General features: G+C 46.8%; 1 long non-coding RNA gene across 1 annotated transcript; it reads left to right on the top strand.

Annotated features, from left to right (window-relative positions):
- Positions 1–802: 802 nt before the first annotated feature.
- LOC137157165 (uncharacterized) lies at positions 803–11,811 on the top strand. The gene is made up of 5 exons (XR_010921013.1): positions 803–1,246; positions 2,535–2,589; positions 4,306–5,648; positions 6,367–6,434; positions 11,217–11,811. It is a non-coding gene; the product is annotated as an uncharacterized lncRNA (long non-coding RNA).
- The last annotated feature ends 3,454 nt before the right edge of the window (positions 11,812–15,265 follow it).

Here is a 15,265-nt window from a genome sequence, read left to right as displayed (position 1 = left end):
CTTGCTGACCTGAACCCTTGTCTGCAGCCAAGGCAACAAGAAGCTCCTCCAGCATTGACAATGAAAGGTCAGAGCCTAATCCAGCACTAGAGCAGGAGAAAGAGGGGGTCAAGTGCTTTGGTTCCCGCCCTCCTACCCTCACTCACCCCTCTGCAAACAATGGCCAGTTCACCAGGGCTCAGCGTATGAGTTCTCATCTTTGTGCTGCGGACAGGCTGCATTGTGGGGCAATGTTGTGTGTCTGTCAGAAGGGCTCCCTATGCTGTGACCTGTGGGGAAAGGGGTACTTGGGTCTCTCTTTCAGACAGACAGCACTAGGACCTAGAGAAGCCCTCACCAGCACAAAGACTATGATAAGTGGCAGTCCAGGACCCCAAAGGTCATGGGACCCATAGCAGCACAGAGCTTCAGCCAGCTGCACTTGCACTTGAAGCAATCTCTGTACCGGTAAATGATTCTGACCCCTGGTTGCCCCCAGCCCAGGAAAGGGGCTGGGTCTAGTGTACAATGAGGGTAGCCCAGACTATCTCCATCTCCTTCAACTGTGGCGGCGGCAGTGCTTCCCCTCTGATCATCCCAGACAGCGCTTTAGTGGTGTGTGGTAGGGTGTTCACCCCATACCAGTTCTGAAGGGGTTAAGGTAGGCTAGATGGGCCAATTAACGGCATAGGCTGCACCTGGAGAGGAGCCAGGGCTCAGTAAGGCTGAACTAAGGATGAAGCTCACCTGGGCAGGAACAAGTGAGGTCTCTATAAAGCTGAGACCAGAAGGGTGATATAGTCCCCAGTCCCTTCCTGACTGGCAGCAGGAGTATTGGAGATTACAGGATCTGGCAAGAAGCTATAAGGTGGTGCAAAGGAAGCTTGCAGAGGTGGTAAACCCGGAGGTGCCACATGATAAAAGGAAGGTGTAGGACAGAGCCCATGGAAGCAGCAACCAGGTCTGGGAGGAAGTAGCCCATAGCTGTGGCTCATAGAGTCTCTGGGCTGGAACCCAGAGCAGAGGGTGGGCCTGAGTTCCCCTACCAGCCAGTGGTTGAGTGGCACAGCCTATGGACAGAGGACCACCTGGGGACAGCTTATCCCAAGATACTTTGACAGACCCTGGAAAGGGAGGACTAGGTGACACACAGGGAACAAGTGAGTCCCAAAGAAGAAGGCTGCCCTGAGTCCTGGAGAGTGAGATTGAGCCAATGGACTGAGCGACACAGGAAGGGTGTCTGATCAGTGGCAAAGCTAATCCCCAGGTGAGCCATGAGGAGGCACATCAGTAGTGAGTACTGAACCCCAGGATGTGGTGCAACAAGAATGTTCCCCATTTACAATCCGATAAGGGGAAAGGGGGCAATCATTCCATTCTGCTTCCCACAGCCCCCTGGGAAGCTGAGAACAGCTGAGTGCAGTGCATTCCAGCCACATCCTCTTACCACCCCAGCCCACCCCTTCCACGCTGACAGAAGGAGTAAGGCAAGGCCAGAAACTGCCTTCCAAAACTGCAGGGGAGCACAGAGTCTTTACAGCAGTACCACATTGCCCAGGCTGCTCCACTTTATTCTCAAGTGCAGGAGGGGCTGTCTAGTCCCCCTTTTAGGCCCTGCATGCCACTAGAGCAATGTAAAGGGGTCTTTGTGTGTAACTGAGACTGGGGCCCAGTGATACTACACAGACCTGTTCCTGTGAGGTGCTGTGAGCCTTCAGTTCGCAGAGCAGTCAATGGGACGTGGGAGTGCTCTGCACCAGCAGTATCTGGGTGCAAGAGAGCAAAAAATGGAGTGGATTGACTGGAGAAAAGAGTCAGGCTGTAGTTCCATGCAATACTCCTATAGCTCTGAGGATGTAACACACCAGGGACCCTGGGGGGGGGTCTCTTTATATGGACAGGGGCACGACCGGGCCAAAATGGAGTTGGAGGCACTGCGGCCTGGTGCACAGGGGTCACGGCACAACTCAGGTTTGACCCTGCAGGCCCTTTGCCATGACACAAGGCCAAACTTAAGCAGTGCTGCAAGCTCCACGCACCAGGTCGTAAGGCCACCCGCTCAGCTTTGGCCCCGCTGCCCATAATCCTGATAGTGGGATCCCGGTGCCAAACCTGAGCAGGTAGCGAGGTGGCTGGGGCAGCTCCCCCTTGCTGCTGACGGGGGGGCTGGCTCCTCCACCTAGGATCCCCAGGTCTGGCCAGCCTCATCCTGCTTCCAGCAGCCCCTGTCTCCTCTCAGGGCTGGGGGGAGAGACCGCACCTGGCTGGGCTGGGCCGGGCTGGAAGGCAGGGGCTGCACATGGTGCAGGCTCAGCAGGTGAGGTGCTGGGGCCAGTGGCTGCAGATGGATGGCTCCACAGGGATTGACAATGTGTACTGCGTGAAAAAGGTCTGGAGGAGCCCCCTGTGCCTATGTTTTGTCCTCCACTCTTCTATCCCTTTCTGTCTCTGACTCTTCTGTCTACTACAGCAGCCTCTGCCAGCCACTCAGTGTAGTTATGACACCACTTTCCCCTCCTGTAATGTGACTGTGATTTCCCTGATATGAATGACAGGAAAGTGAAGTTGCAGCAGTCCGAAGGAGGAAAAAGCAAGATCCGGATGAAACTGGTAGGAAAAAAACCTGGTAAAAACACCCATCTTCCCTAATTAGATGTGGCCCAGGAGATACTCACAGTTTGTTGAAAGTCCACCTGGGCTTTGTGAGGGATGCAATCTTTAGAAATCCCCTGTGCTGTAGAATGAGCCCTTTAGCAGAGAGAAAACAATCACCCAGCCTGATGAATTGAGCAGCTGCACACAGAGAGAGAGCTGACAATGCAGGAGACCTATTTTCATAGGAACGGATAAGGCCATTTCTCCATATCCAAAATGACTGGCTGCAGCAGGAATTAAGTGATCTGTGGGCTGAGAAAAAGAACCATTCTCATCCTGTGCCTTAGAAAATCCTACAATGGCGCACCTAGCTTCATCCGGCCACTTGCCCTGTGGGCAGTTCTTTCACGTTCCATCCCAGGGGCCTGATTCTAAGTTCAGGCCTTGTCTATACATGCAGGCTGGATCACGTTAACACTATGGGGATATAAAAGTGATACTGCATCCACAGTAGGAGGATTGTGATGCTGGTATAAAAGTGATTATACTGGTATAATCATATAGTGTATTCCCCTATGAAGGGGAATAAGCAGTACCAAGCATAAGGATCCTTTATACCAATATAACTGTGTCCACACTAGAGGTGATACTAGCATAACTGGATCTGTGTTTTTAAAAAAAAAAAAAAATCACTCCCCTAACTGACATGGCTTTACCAGTTCAAAATCTGTGCAGAAACCAGGCCCCAGTTATTACTGCAGACTTGCACATGCGATTGGCTTTTCCTAAAGCCCAGTACCTGGAGTCATGTGATTAACTGACTGAGCTGTCTCTTTCCTATAACTTCTGACCCTTGATATTTGTGGAGAAAAGCTTTAAAATGTGAACCATAAAGGCTCAAAAACCAGAAGGCAAATAAAAGAATCCAAAATGTATTATTTTTAAAATCTCATGGCTTTCTAGATAATCTGATATTTTGGGACTTGACTTGTGATTTTTTTATTGGGGGGTTGGCATTACTGGCCCCATGTTCCCATCTGATTTGGAGCAAGGGACAATGGGTAAAACTCTCAGAAGCCCATAAGGTGTGTCTACACTGCGACTGGGAGTGAGCCTTGCAGCTTGGGTAGACGGGCTCTTGCTAGTGGGGCTTGAGCCAGCCTGCTAAAAATAAGTATGGACGTGGCAGCTCGGGCTCTCAAGCTCACTCCCGACCCCCTGCTCCTGAGAGCCAGAGCTCCAGCCCAAGTTGCAACATCCCCACTGCTTCTAATGTGCTAGCTCAAGGACTGCTAGCATGAGTCTGTCTACCCAGGCTAGGAGGCCGGCTCCCAGCTGCAGTGTAGACATAGTTTGTGTGACTCAGGAGCCTAAGTCCCACTGACTTTCAGTTAGATTTAGACTTCTAAAAGCTGTATGTTTTCAAGGAATTTTGGTGCCTCAAGATGCAGACAGGCACCTAGTGGCATTTTCAAAACTGAACAAGTACCTAACTCCCAATGGGAATTAGATGCCTAAGCACCTTTAAAAATCTGATCCTAAGTAACTTTTGAAAATGGTACTTAGTGGGTTCAGTTTCTTAAACTGCCTATCTTCTGTGTGTACATTGCAAATATTATTAGTTACTGTTTATTTACTGAGTGTCATAACATGAATACTGGCAGCACATGGTTTTTTCCCAAACCTCTATTAACAATAATTTACATTTCTTTTGTCCACTGCATTCTGAAGGATCTCAAAGCACCGTGCAAACTATCGCCTTATCCAGCAGAGGGCCCTGCCTTCCCACAGACTTCCGTGGGACTCTGAATAGCCATAAAGGTTCACACAGGTGGAATCCCTGGCAGGACCAGGAGGCCTATAGAGTTGGACCCCAATGTTGCCCTGTGGGGCTACTGTGCAACCCCTACTGAAGCCAAGGAGAATTGCAGGGGTTTCTTGCAAAGCAGAATTGGGCCCCTGTGCATGAAGTAAATCACTTCGCCACCACTGAAGTGCAGCCACCTCTTGGATAGAACGCAGGAACTGTATAAAAGCATACAAGTGACACGGCACAGCAGGTTAGGTCAGGTCTGTATGTGAAGAAGAATTCCATATCCAGTTGAAAATGTAGGGGGAAGATGGAGACAGAAGGCAGGATGTAATGAACCAAATTATACCCTTTTCTGAAAGAGAGTTAGCTCTCACTACTGCCTTTGTCCATTGGGTAAGAACAGATTCCTCACTGACCCGGGGAGTGAGAGACTAGAACCAGAAATTAACCCTCGGAGTCTGGCACTCCATCACAGAGCATTATTTCGCCAGGAGCTCGGTTGCTTTCAGGTTGGTTTTGCGTTGTGATTCATGCCTTTTTCCACTAGATGTCTCACTTCCCAAATTAATAAAGGCACATTTTATCCATTGGCAAGCAAATCCATTGGCGATCTATCAGGCAGGCTGTGGATATGCAGCTCTGTGTTTTTTGAACAGGGCAGAAGCATGTTTGAGGGTGGGGAGTAGCTGAGACCTGCCTAACCACGGGCTTTGAGCCTGAGACTCGGGACATGGGGAGATTTCTCAGGGCTGCCTCCAAAACTTCTTGATTTTTGTTGCCACGTTTATGGATGCTGCTAGTGCTATCGCCCTGAAAATGGCATGGAACAGAACAGAAGGGAAACGGTGGGCCAGATCCTCAGATGATGTAGATCAGCATAGCTCCTTTGAAGAAATGGAGCGACACTGATGGGGATCTGGATCCGGAGAGTCTATTCAGGCTGCAAGAAGATAGTTGTTGAGTTCTCAAGCCCCAACCACCCCACTGTGGCCTGAATTTGCTTAACTTCAGAAATGAGTTTTCCTCATTTAAAAAAAATAATTCTGGGGAGGTGAATGCTTTCAGTTCCCCACCATAGGCAGAGGTGAATTTCATCCAGGTAAAGGATGTCTCAGACACCCTGAACGGCTTTCACTGGCTGATATTCCAGTCCCCTCACTCTTTGTCCCCCGGGAAGAAGAGGGTGTGGAGAGGGAGGACACCGAACAGTTGGTGAGCAGGAGAGCTGAGTTGGCACCGGCCACTGAGAGAGAGTTTTCAGGTAGGAAGCTAATGGACATATATGTTCATTATCTCCTTTTTCCAATGCCAAGATTATGAGCAGATTTCCTCCATGTCTGTTTTGAGACACCATCTGAGACTGTTGGGGTGTTGCCTGTATGGATTTATATACTGTTATACCACTGTCTCTTTAGACATCCGCAGCCTATCCCTCCATACACTCTTCCACAGAGAACAATGCTAGACGACAGTCAGCCTGGGGGTCATTCTAGAGCCATGGCCAAGCCATTTGTAGTTAGCACCTTTTGATGCTGATTGGTTGTCACATACTGCGCTTTCAGTCTGCTACAAATGTCGTCATTTCTTAATCTGTCTAGCTTTGTCACACGTAGGATACAAGTGCTGGCACCTCAGTTCAAATGTCTGTGGCTTTTACTCCAGAGACTTTGTCAGTAGCCACATTTCACTACCAGAAAGTAATCTGGGTACAGTGATAGAATCTGGCTTTAGCTATCATTGACTCTGCTTTAAGGGTTCAAAAACTTCTATTCAGGCACATGACCATGCTGCTGGCAGTAGCTATCTACTTGTTGTCACATTCAGAGCAGTTGTCATTTGTTATAATGGAAGCCAAGTAGCAGAAACTGACTATTCATTTGAGGTCTACACCATTAGTTATTGGTTTAGCCTGTGTCTTGATGTTATCATTCGTCGGGGCTTTTGTTCAGTTTTAATCGCCCTTTTCTGTCTGTGTACAGGTTTGTTGCTGCTGCTTAGTTGTACTCCCCTCATAGGCTATCATTACGACATCATCCGCAAAGTCAAGGTGAGTGATAATTTGTCCCCATATCCTGCAGCCTCCACCTATGTTACTAAGGGAGTTGAACAAGATGTTGCGAAACATAGAGCAAGAAGTATTGGATTGAGTATGCAACCTTGTTTGACTCCAGTGTTCACTTCAAACCTCGGTCAGCTCACCACTGACTCATACTGCACACCACACTATGCTATACACTCTGCTGAATTTGAATCAACTTGTTGCTAAAACTGTACCACTTGAGTATCTTCCACAGAGCCTCTCTGTTAATGGAGTCAAATGTCGTCTTAAAGTCAACAAATGTGCAAAACAGGCATGCGTTGAACTCTTTGCGTCTCTTCAGGAATCAATGAAAAACAAATATCTGACCTACGGTGGAATGTCCACATCTAAAGCCAGCCTGTGACTCAGAGAGAATTTCCTCTGCTCGTCTTTTAATTTGGCTGAGAATCACTCCACAGATTACTTTGCTAGAAACGCTTATCAGATATTCCTCTGTAGTTGTCACAATCCGTCAGATCCCCTTGCTTGAAGAGTGTTGCCAGCCTTCAGCAACTTCACCCGTTGTGCAAATGAGGTTAAATAGTTTGCAAAGGAGCATGACACTGCCTTTTCCACCATATTTTAACACTTCCGGTGGCATATTCTCCGGGTGCCTCAAGTGCCTTGTTGTTTTCAGGGACCTGACTATGACTTCAATTTCTGCTTCCAATATGTCATCGTCCTCTTCTTCTTTGTTGCCTTTGCAGTTGATAGCCTCAAAGACAGCCGAGTCAACTTGACTATTCACATTCAATAGCTGATAAAAATATTCTTTCCATCTTGCAGTCTTTTATCTACTATATAGTTCCCCTGAGCATTGGGGAGCTGATTTGTTACAGATGTTAAGTTCTTTGATAGTAATCTGCCTTTCAGAAAGAGCACTCTCGCATAGCTTTTTTCAAAGTGGTGTTCAAATTCTTCACCTTCTCTCTCTCTCTCTCAAGCTGGTCTTTTAGCCCATTTAACCATTCGGTTTAGTTCCTTGATGAGCTGACTGTTTTTCCACTCAGGACAAGTGTGTGTGGGGGGGGAGGGGGAATCCTGCTTGTGCCTGCACCCAGCCTGGTTCCTGCTTGGCTTCTGCCTTACCCCCATCTTCATTATTGTTCTCACTGTGCCCCTGCTTGATCTTTGCCTCTCCTCCTGTCCTTATGCCTCGCCTCTGATCCTCAGTGAGCAGTCCTGCCTCCGACTTCTGACCCTGTTTCCGGCTTGACCTTTGGCTCTGGCATTTGGCATCTGACCTCAGCTCTGACCCTCAGCTTTAGTTCTTGGTTTGGACTCTGTCTCAACCCCTGGCTCTGGTAACTGGCAGTTGACTCTAGCAATGATCCTTGGCTTCTTTACCCAACCTGGAAGGACTCCTGCTCTGACTACTAGGCAGGACTGCCTACATCCTGGTCCCTAACACCCTGTTCAGACTGAACATGTCACTGCTGGGATATGTTGGCCCTCATTTGCCATCTTAAGAGACCCACAAACTCCCTGTTTGCCTCAGAAGGGGGCCCTCTAGGTCAGGGCTGAGATGCAGTGGAAGGGAGGGTAAATGGACTGTGGCTAAACATAAACTTTCAGTCCTGGGAGCTATCAATCTGGCCTCTGTTACCAAACACGCATTCACAGGGGAGGCCTTGCTTCCCATCCCAAGTGTCCTTCAGCATGTGCCATGGCTACCTGCATGGCTGCCAGCACCCTGGGAGGTTTAAATAAATCCTCCGAAACACTGTAAGGTGCATTGGTGCCAAAGGCCACCCAGACTGTAGTGTGCAAACCGTGTATTGTGCATTCTTCCCCACCACTGCCTGTGTGGATGCAGAAAAAATTTCCCCTTCTAGTAAGGGGCCCCTGCACCACTCAGATAATAAATAACAATAATATGCTGAAATTATACATTAATTCTTTGCCTTTCTCTAGCCCCCAATGGAAGCTGGTGGTATATGGAAGCAGGGAGGCAAACCCAAGGCCGGGTCACTAATTTCTCTAGGTTGAGTCCCTACTTTCCTGATACTGTCTTTATTTTCTTTCACGGAGGACGGAGCCAATCAGTGAGTATAGAGCAGGGAATGTCCAGCCTGCTTCCTCTGCACTAGCTGTTTCTCACGTCCCCTTTCACAAACACCCCTGTGTTGGGTCCAGACGTGACGTTCGGACCTGATATGATGCCACACTGACATTTTGCTATCTCAGCACCCATGCATGGCTCACAAGCCATGGTCAGCAGGATCACTTCCTCACAACCGTTTTATCACGTAGACGCTAACCCTGAATACTAGTGCAGGTGGGCAGATCCCCACTCCCCCACAACATCCTGCTGAAGTCAGCAGGACTCTGGGCCTCCACCTGCCCATGGGAGCAGTTGGAAGCACTTTAGTATCTTAAGCTGTGCCTGCACTGACAAATGTCAGGAGATCTCCCACCCTTGCAGCTCCACTGATAGGATCCTGAACTAACCCAGGCAGCAGGCATTTTTATCACCACGTCACAATGCTGCCAATTTCAAGGGTTTTAAAAAAAAAAAAAAAAAATCTTCATGACATTGGCTTAACAATCCTGAAATTTAAAGAAATAACTCAGCTGGGGCCTTTTTTTAGTTCCCATCTGGGGTTTGAGCCTTTAGGGTCACATTTTCCAGCTTTTCCCTGCAACCACGAAACGTACTTGTTTTTAAAAAAAAAAAAAAAGAGCGAGAGGAAGAAAAAATGAAAGCTGCGAGTCTCCCAATTCAAGGAGTTGGGGCTTGAAGAAAAACAACCATTATCATCACGAGACTGGAGATAAAGTCGTAAGAGTTGGCAACATGTTGAGAGCTGGCCTGAGCTCTGGTTCAACCCTAGAAATGCTCATGCACAAGTGTAACTTTAATCATAGGTATAGCGTGACGTGTTCGTGTTTGCAGGATCGCATTCCTGGCCAGTTCCCCCTGCTAGTTGGGAAGGGAGAATAACACATTTTTTTCAAACTAGGAAAATGAGAGATTGTAATAGCACAAAAACGGGGCGGGAGGCTCAGGAACTGGGGCTAGCGCCTGAAACTACCTCTCATTTAGGTTTTTTTCATCAACAAGATTGAACATAGGCCCAGAGTGAAGGCTGCCAGGAATAGAAGCCAGATCTTATGAGACCTAGTCCAGCGCTCTGTCCTCTGGGCCACAATGACATAAATGAGTCTTTGTCCCACTGTCCCTCCAAGAGCTAGTTTTTCTTTCCTGAGTCATCTTAATAACCCTCCACCGTACAACAAGTAGATTACATTATGGACTCACCTACACAGGCTCAGCCTGACAGGCTGCCCTGTCAGCACAGAGGATGGGTCATTTCTCTATTGCCTATTCTCTTCACCCCCCCCTCCCACCCCGCTTCCTGTTGGAGGCATGGTCAATAAGAGGCAGCTGGAGTTAGCTGAGAGGTGAGGGGTGGTGGGGGACGGGTACAGCATTGACCTCATAAAGAAAATAAAAGAAACAATGAGGGGCTGGGGGCTGGGCTTGTGGCTTGCAGCTGTAATCACAAGTGGGTAGGCTCTTGCCACGGAGAAATGCACAGAGGTTTCTGACTCAGGGGTTTAAATGATTAAAACATGAACTCTACATGGTGGGAAGAAGGCAGCCGGGATAAATGTTTAATAAGAGGAACTCTTCTTCCCCTTCTGTTCTCCTTCCTCCCACATGTACTGAATGCAGTACTTCATTGTAACAAAGTTACCAATGTTCGCCTTCTTCCAGCCCAACTCCCCCTCAATTCCAGCTCTAGGCCAGCGGCAGTTATGAATGAGCCCTGCCCCCGCTTTGCATTGCGACAAAGGTTCCCAGTACCCACGGTTCCCAGGTATTCGGTGTCACTAGTTCCTGGGACTCATCAGTAGCAGGATACTTTTATTCTTAAACTGCAGCTAAAGGGGTTGTAGTGTCAGATTCTGTGCCACAGCTCAGAAAATTTGTAATTCGTAGATTTCAAGGCCAGAAGGGACAATTGTGGCCATCTAGCCTGACCTGTATCACTGTATCAACACGCCATAGAACTTCCCAAAATAATTCCTAGAGCAGATCTCTTAGAAAAACTTCCAGTCTTGATTTACAAATTGTCATTGATGGAGAATTCACCACGCCCCTTGCTATATTGTTCCAATGCTTAATTACTCCCACTGTTAAAAACTGACTGTGTTTCCAGTCTGAACTTTTCTAGCTTCAACTTCCAGACCTTGGATCGTGTTATACCTTTTTGTGTTAGCTTGAAGAGCCCATTATTAAATATTTATTCCCCATATAGCTACTTACAGACTGTGATGAAGTCACCCCTTAACCTTCTCTTTGTTAAGCTAAAGCGAGTGAGCTCCTGGAATCTCTCACTATAAATAACGCACGTTTTCTAATCCTCTAATCGCTCCCATGGCTCTTCTCTGAACCTTCTCCAATTTATCTGCATCCTTTTTTCAATTTTGGGCACCAGAAATGGACGCAGTATTCCAGCAGTGGTCGCACCCGTGCCAAATACAGAGGTAAAATAATCTCTCTACAAAACTCTGGGTTAGTGCAATCTGTACGTAGATGGGGAATGGGGGTGAGGTTAGGTTTGAGCCTGAGTTTGAACCCTGGGCTTACAGTACAGTGAAGACATACCCTTAGAGCCTAGACAACAGTGGCTGCCTTAAAAGCATGTATGACAGGGTACTCTTGCCCTGCACTGGTTCATCAAAGATTAATTCTACCTTCTACCCCCTTGGCCTGATGGGCATGCTCCAGTTGGAGACCAGGTATAAAGGGAAGCACCTCAGATCAGTTGGGGCTGACCACTGAAGAGGGAGGATGCAGACTGTCTGCTCCAGCCAGGGAGCTACTGATTCCTGCCCACCCTACCCTCGACTGTGGAAGCCGAAAGCCTCAAGATCCCGGTGGACAGCAGGATGATGAGGGATGCCCTAGACTGGCCGTTGCTATCGGAATCCACCTCAGCCAAGGAAACCTGAGGACGCACAGATGGCCGTCGAGGAGACAGGGTGGGAAGTGGACCAGGGGTGCTAGCCGCAGAGCGAGGCAGCATCAGTGTGTTGCAGGCGAATCCCCGCTGACCCAGTGACAGAACACTCCACCACTGTCAGGGCACTGGGTTGGGAACTGGTAGAGCTGGGACGACCTGGGTACCCTCACCCTGGCTGCCATCACCCCTGGTGGTGACCTGACTCCCTTCCCCCAGCTAGCCATTAGGCCTTATAGCCCTGAAGCCAAGGGTGACCATATTGACTTTACCCTTAGGCCTTGCAGCCTTATGGCCAAGGGTGACCATATTGACCCTGGCCATTACACCTGCGGACAAGGGCAGCCATGTTGGTCCTGAGCAGGGGCCACACATCCTGGGAGAGAGAGGTGGTTAACAAATTGATTGGGCCCTTACATTGCAACCCCTGTCTGGTTGTAGGAGAGGCCAAGAGACCAAGCCACAGGATTCTAGCAACCCTTACCCTGCCCCAAAAAGGGGATGGGGTATGCTTGCCCTGTGACAGCATGTCTATATTAGAAAAGTTGCCTGGGTAAACCAAATCTATTTAAAATTGATTTAGTTACACTAGTATGAACGCCTAATGTAGACACATTTAAACTGATTGAAATCTCATTTAGATGGGTTCCGTTTAACTGGATAATTTACCAACAAAAGCTAAATCTCGACCATCTGGGGTTTAAATAGATCTAATTACAATGGTGGAAATTTTCTAATCTAGACAAGCCCCAACTCATAGTGGCCTGCACTCTAGCCACACCCATTTCTTCTCATGACATTCCCCTCTTACACGCGCCCTGTACATACCTCTCTGCCAGGGACTGCACGGGAGGAGGTCATAGGATTATTCATCAGTCCTATTCAGGGGAGACCCTTACATACTGAATATACCTGAGGGATCATTTTCCCCCCTTTACTCACTAAAGGGCTAAAAAAGGGGCTGTAGCAGGGGACAGAATCAGGCCTTTCATTTCTGCCTCTCCCTCACCCCCTTTCACTAAATCATAGGACGCATTCACTGTAACATTCTAGAACAGCTGGTGTTTCTTGGCTGGGTTTCTAGATCACTTTCTTAGTAGAGCTGGTTAGGAATTTTTCAATTAATTTTTTTTTTCCCACATAAAAATGCCAATTTGTTGAATTGGAAACTACATGAAAAGGAATCAGTTTTGGCAAGTTTCCCAACTCAAAAAAAAAAAAAAAAAAAAAAAATTGGAAAAAATTTTGAAACCACAGTTTCCACATTTTTTAATTGGAAAGTTTTGGTTTTTCAAGTTAAAATGACTTTTTGTTTTAAAATTTTAGTAAATTTAGACTAACCTTAAAACAAAAACACAGTTGAGAATGAAATGCTTCAAAATTATTGAAACAAAATGTTTTGATTGACGTGAACTGAGTTTTAGTGTTTTTATTTTTGGTTTTGGATTTTTGGTTGGTGAAAATTTTTAAGATTTCAAATTTTCATCACAGTTAAGAATGGGAAAATGTTTCAATATCTTAATATTTTCCCAGAGAGGGAAAACTGTTACCTATCCAGGTGTCTTCTTATAGCATACTCTCAATAGCGTACACTGGTTAAAGTTGCTAACTGGTTTCAGTTCTAATAACTAGGTGAGCACAACCATAAAAGTCACATGCAGATTTCAAACACCAAAAAATTCAGGAGTGTTTGGGGTTTTGGTTCAGTCCATTGTGGAGATGATGATAGAGGCCATTTGCAAAACTGAAATGCAGCTCAGAGTTTGGATTTCAAACATCCCAAAGGTAGGGTATTCAAAGCAGTCTTTGGTTCTAGCCAGACCTTAATTAACTGCCTGTTTTCACCTGCCCATCATTTTCTGGTGACTTCTCCTTTGGGGTGGAAATTTTACTGGCTTGGTCTTTAATGATAGGGTGAATTTTTCTGGAAAGTTTGAAGGAAAAACCCCTCTGTCATTTTTGCTTTGTGCATATAAGGAAAAAAAATAAAGTTTCCCACTGGAAGAAACTTCTTGCCAAACCTTCCCAGGCCCATAGGATTCCAATAACAATAATCATCACAACTTTATTATTTTAAAAGTGCCTATCAAAGCATTTGAGGTGCATTACACAACACAATATTTAAAAACTAATAAAAATAACAGTCCACATCAACACTTATACAGCCCCTGATATACTCAAAGCTCTATGCACACATTAACACCACCTCTCTGAAATAGGTCAGTAATAATTAGTATCAAATAATACAGGCACTGTATTATATTAGGTTCTAGATAAACAGCTAGGATGACACCCTGGCTCCATTTACGTCAATGGTAAAACACCCATTAATTTCAATGGAGCCACGATTTCACCCTTAACCCTGATAGATGTTTTTGTTCCTTTTTTCCAAGCTGACCATTTTAATCCAGTTTGCAGGCAGAACTTTTTCTAGCCGTTACTCTGCTCTGATCTCTTTGTGTGTCTGGCTCTTTAAGAGGAAATCAAAGGTCTGAATCGAAGTACAGTGGATGCTTCCACTTACTTCAACTAGATCAGGCCCTATACTGGTAGCATGCCAGGAGGCTACACCTCATCTGCAGCTATCATTGTCCTCAATTTGATGATCCAAAAGGAACTTGCATGACCATGGGGCCTCGTCCTGCTTGTTTGCTCCATGATAAATTAATATAAAATGCTCTCTTTTAGAGTTCAACTGTAATAAAAAGCCCCCGTTGATCAGTTCTATCCCTATCCTTCAGTGATAAGGAGAAGGCAGCTGTGTGGGGCTGGTTTTAAGGATCCACTGGCTGCAGAAGAGGCATATTGCGTGCCCCGAAGGTGGGGCATTGATCTTGGAAAGGAAAAATCCTTTTCCTATTTCCATTGTGGTTTGCTATTGTCTTCAGCTGGAGGAGGATCACGTTTGTAGTTTGCAATTTGCCTTAACCATATGGGGGGAGAGGGCGTTGGTCCCACATCTCCATTCCAAGTGTAGGCCTGAAGTGGTTTAAATATTTTCCTTCTAAAATCTTCCCTACTGTGGGGGTCGCTCCGAGAGATGGCTGGAAGGATAGTCCCTTTCCAGTGCCATCACTCCCCAGCGGTACCTCCTGATGCCTATTACAGCACGTCTAGAAAGCCTCTGTCTGCTTCCTCCACCAGGCACCTCTCCCTTGGGCTCAGAGAAGGACAGTGAGCCTAGTAAGCCAGAGCCAGTAGGCAGTTGTGCTAAGGATTGAGGCAGGTGTGGGCTTTTGAAAAAGTCTGTGTCCTCTCCTTTGTTCTTCTCCCTGAGTCATATTTGGTTAGTACTATGGCACGCTCTACAATGTCCCTTTCAGGTGAGCAAACCAGCCACACAAGCTGTTCAGAAAGAGGCCTCTACTGGCAGATCGTGTACTTTGTACCTTGGCTGATTATGCCCCACTTCTTTTTTTTTTTTTTTTACACCTGTAACCCTGCTTATTTATTAATTTATCGTTATTAATGAATGTCCATGTGATGAATCCAGAGGTGGGGTGTCAATTAGAATTCAGATGCTGAGACTTGGAATTCTGACTGCTTTCCAAATCACAGGTTGCTGCTATGCTTTCCTGTGATGTTCGATGGGGAAAATACACACAAAGAGATGCTCTTTCAGGTTTTAAAGCGGAGGCTCCAATCCTGCAGGAAGAACCATGGATGCAGTCCCCCGCATCTGGGTGGAACCCCATTAAAGTCACTGGTTCTCCAACTGGGCACAGGGGTCTAGCTGCGCAGAGTGTGCTGCAGGATTGAGGCAGAGAGCTTATTAAAAAAATAGTCTTCATCAGTGTTATGTATAACAACTTGGATTAATTTTACAAG

Source organism: Emydura macquarii, unplaced genomic scaffold (genome assembly GCF_026122565.2).
Source record: "Emydura macquarii macquarii isolate MOO-44397 ecotype Brisbane River unplaced genomic scaffold, CSIRO-AGI_Emac_v2 contig_1483, whole genome shotgun sequence".
Classification (NCBI taxonomy): domain Eukaryota; kingdom Metazoa; phylum Chordata; order Testudines; family Chelidae; genus Emydura; species Emydura macquarii.
Note: the sequence above shows the minus strand (reverse complement) of the source record. Positions and strands in the feature narration are given on the sequence as shown.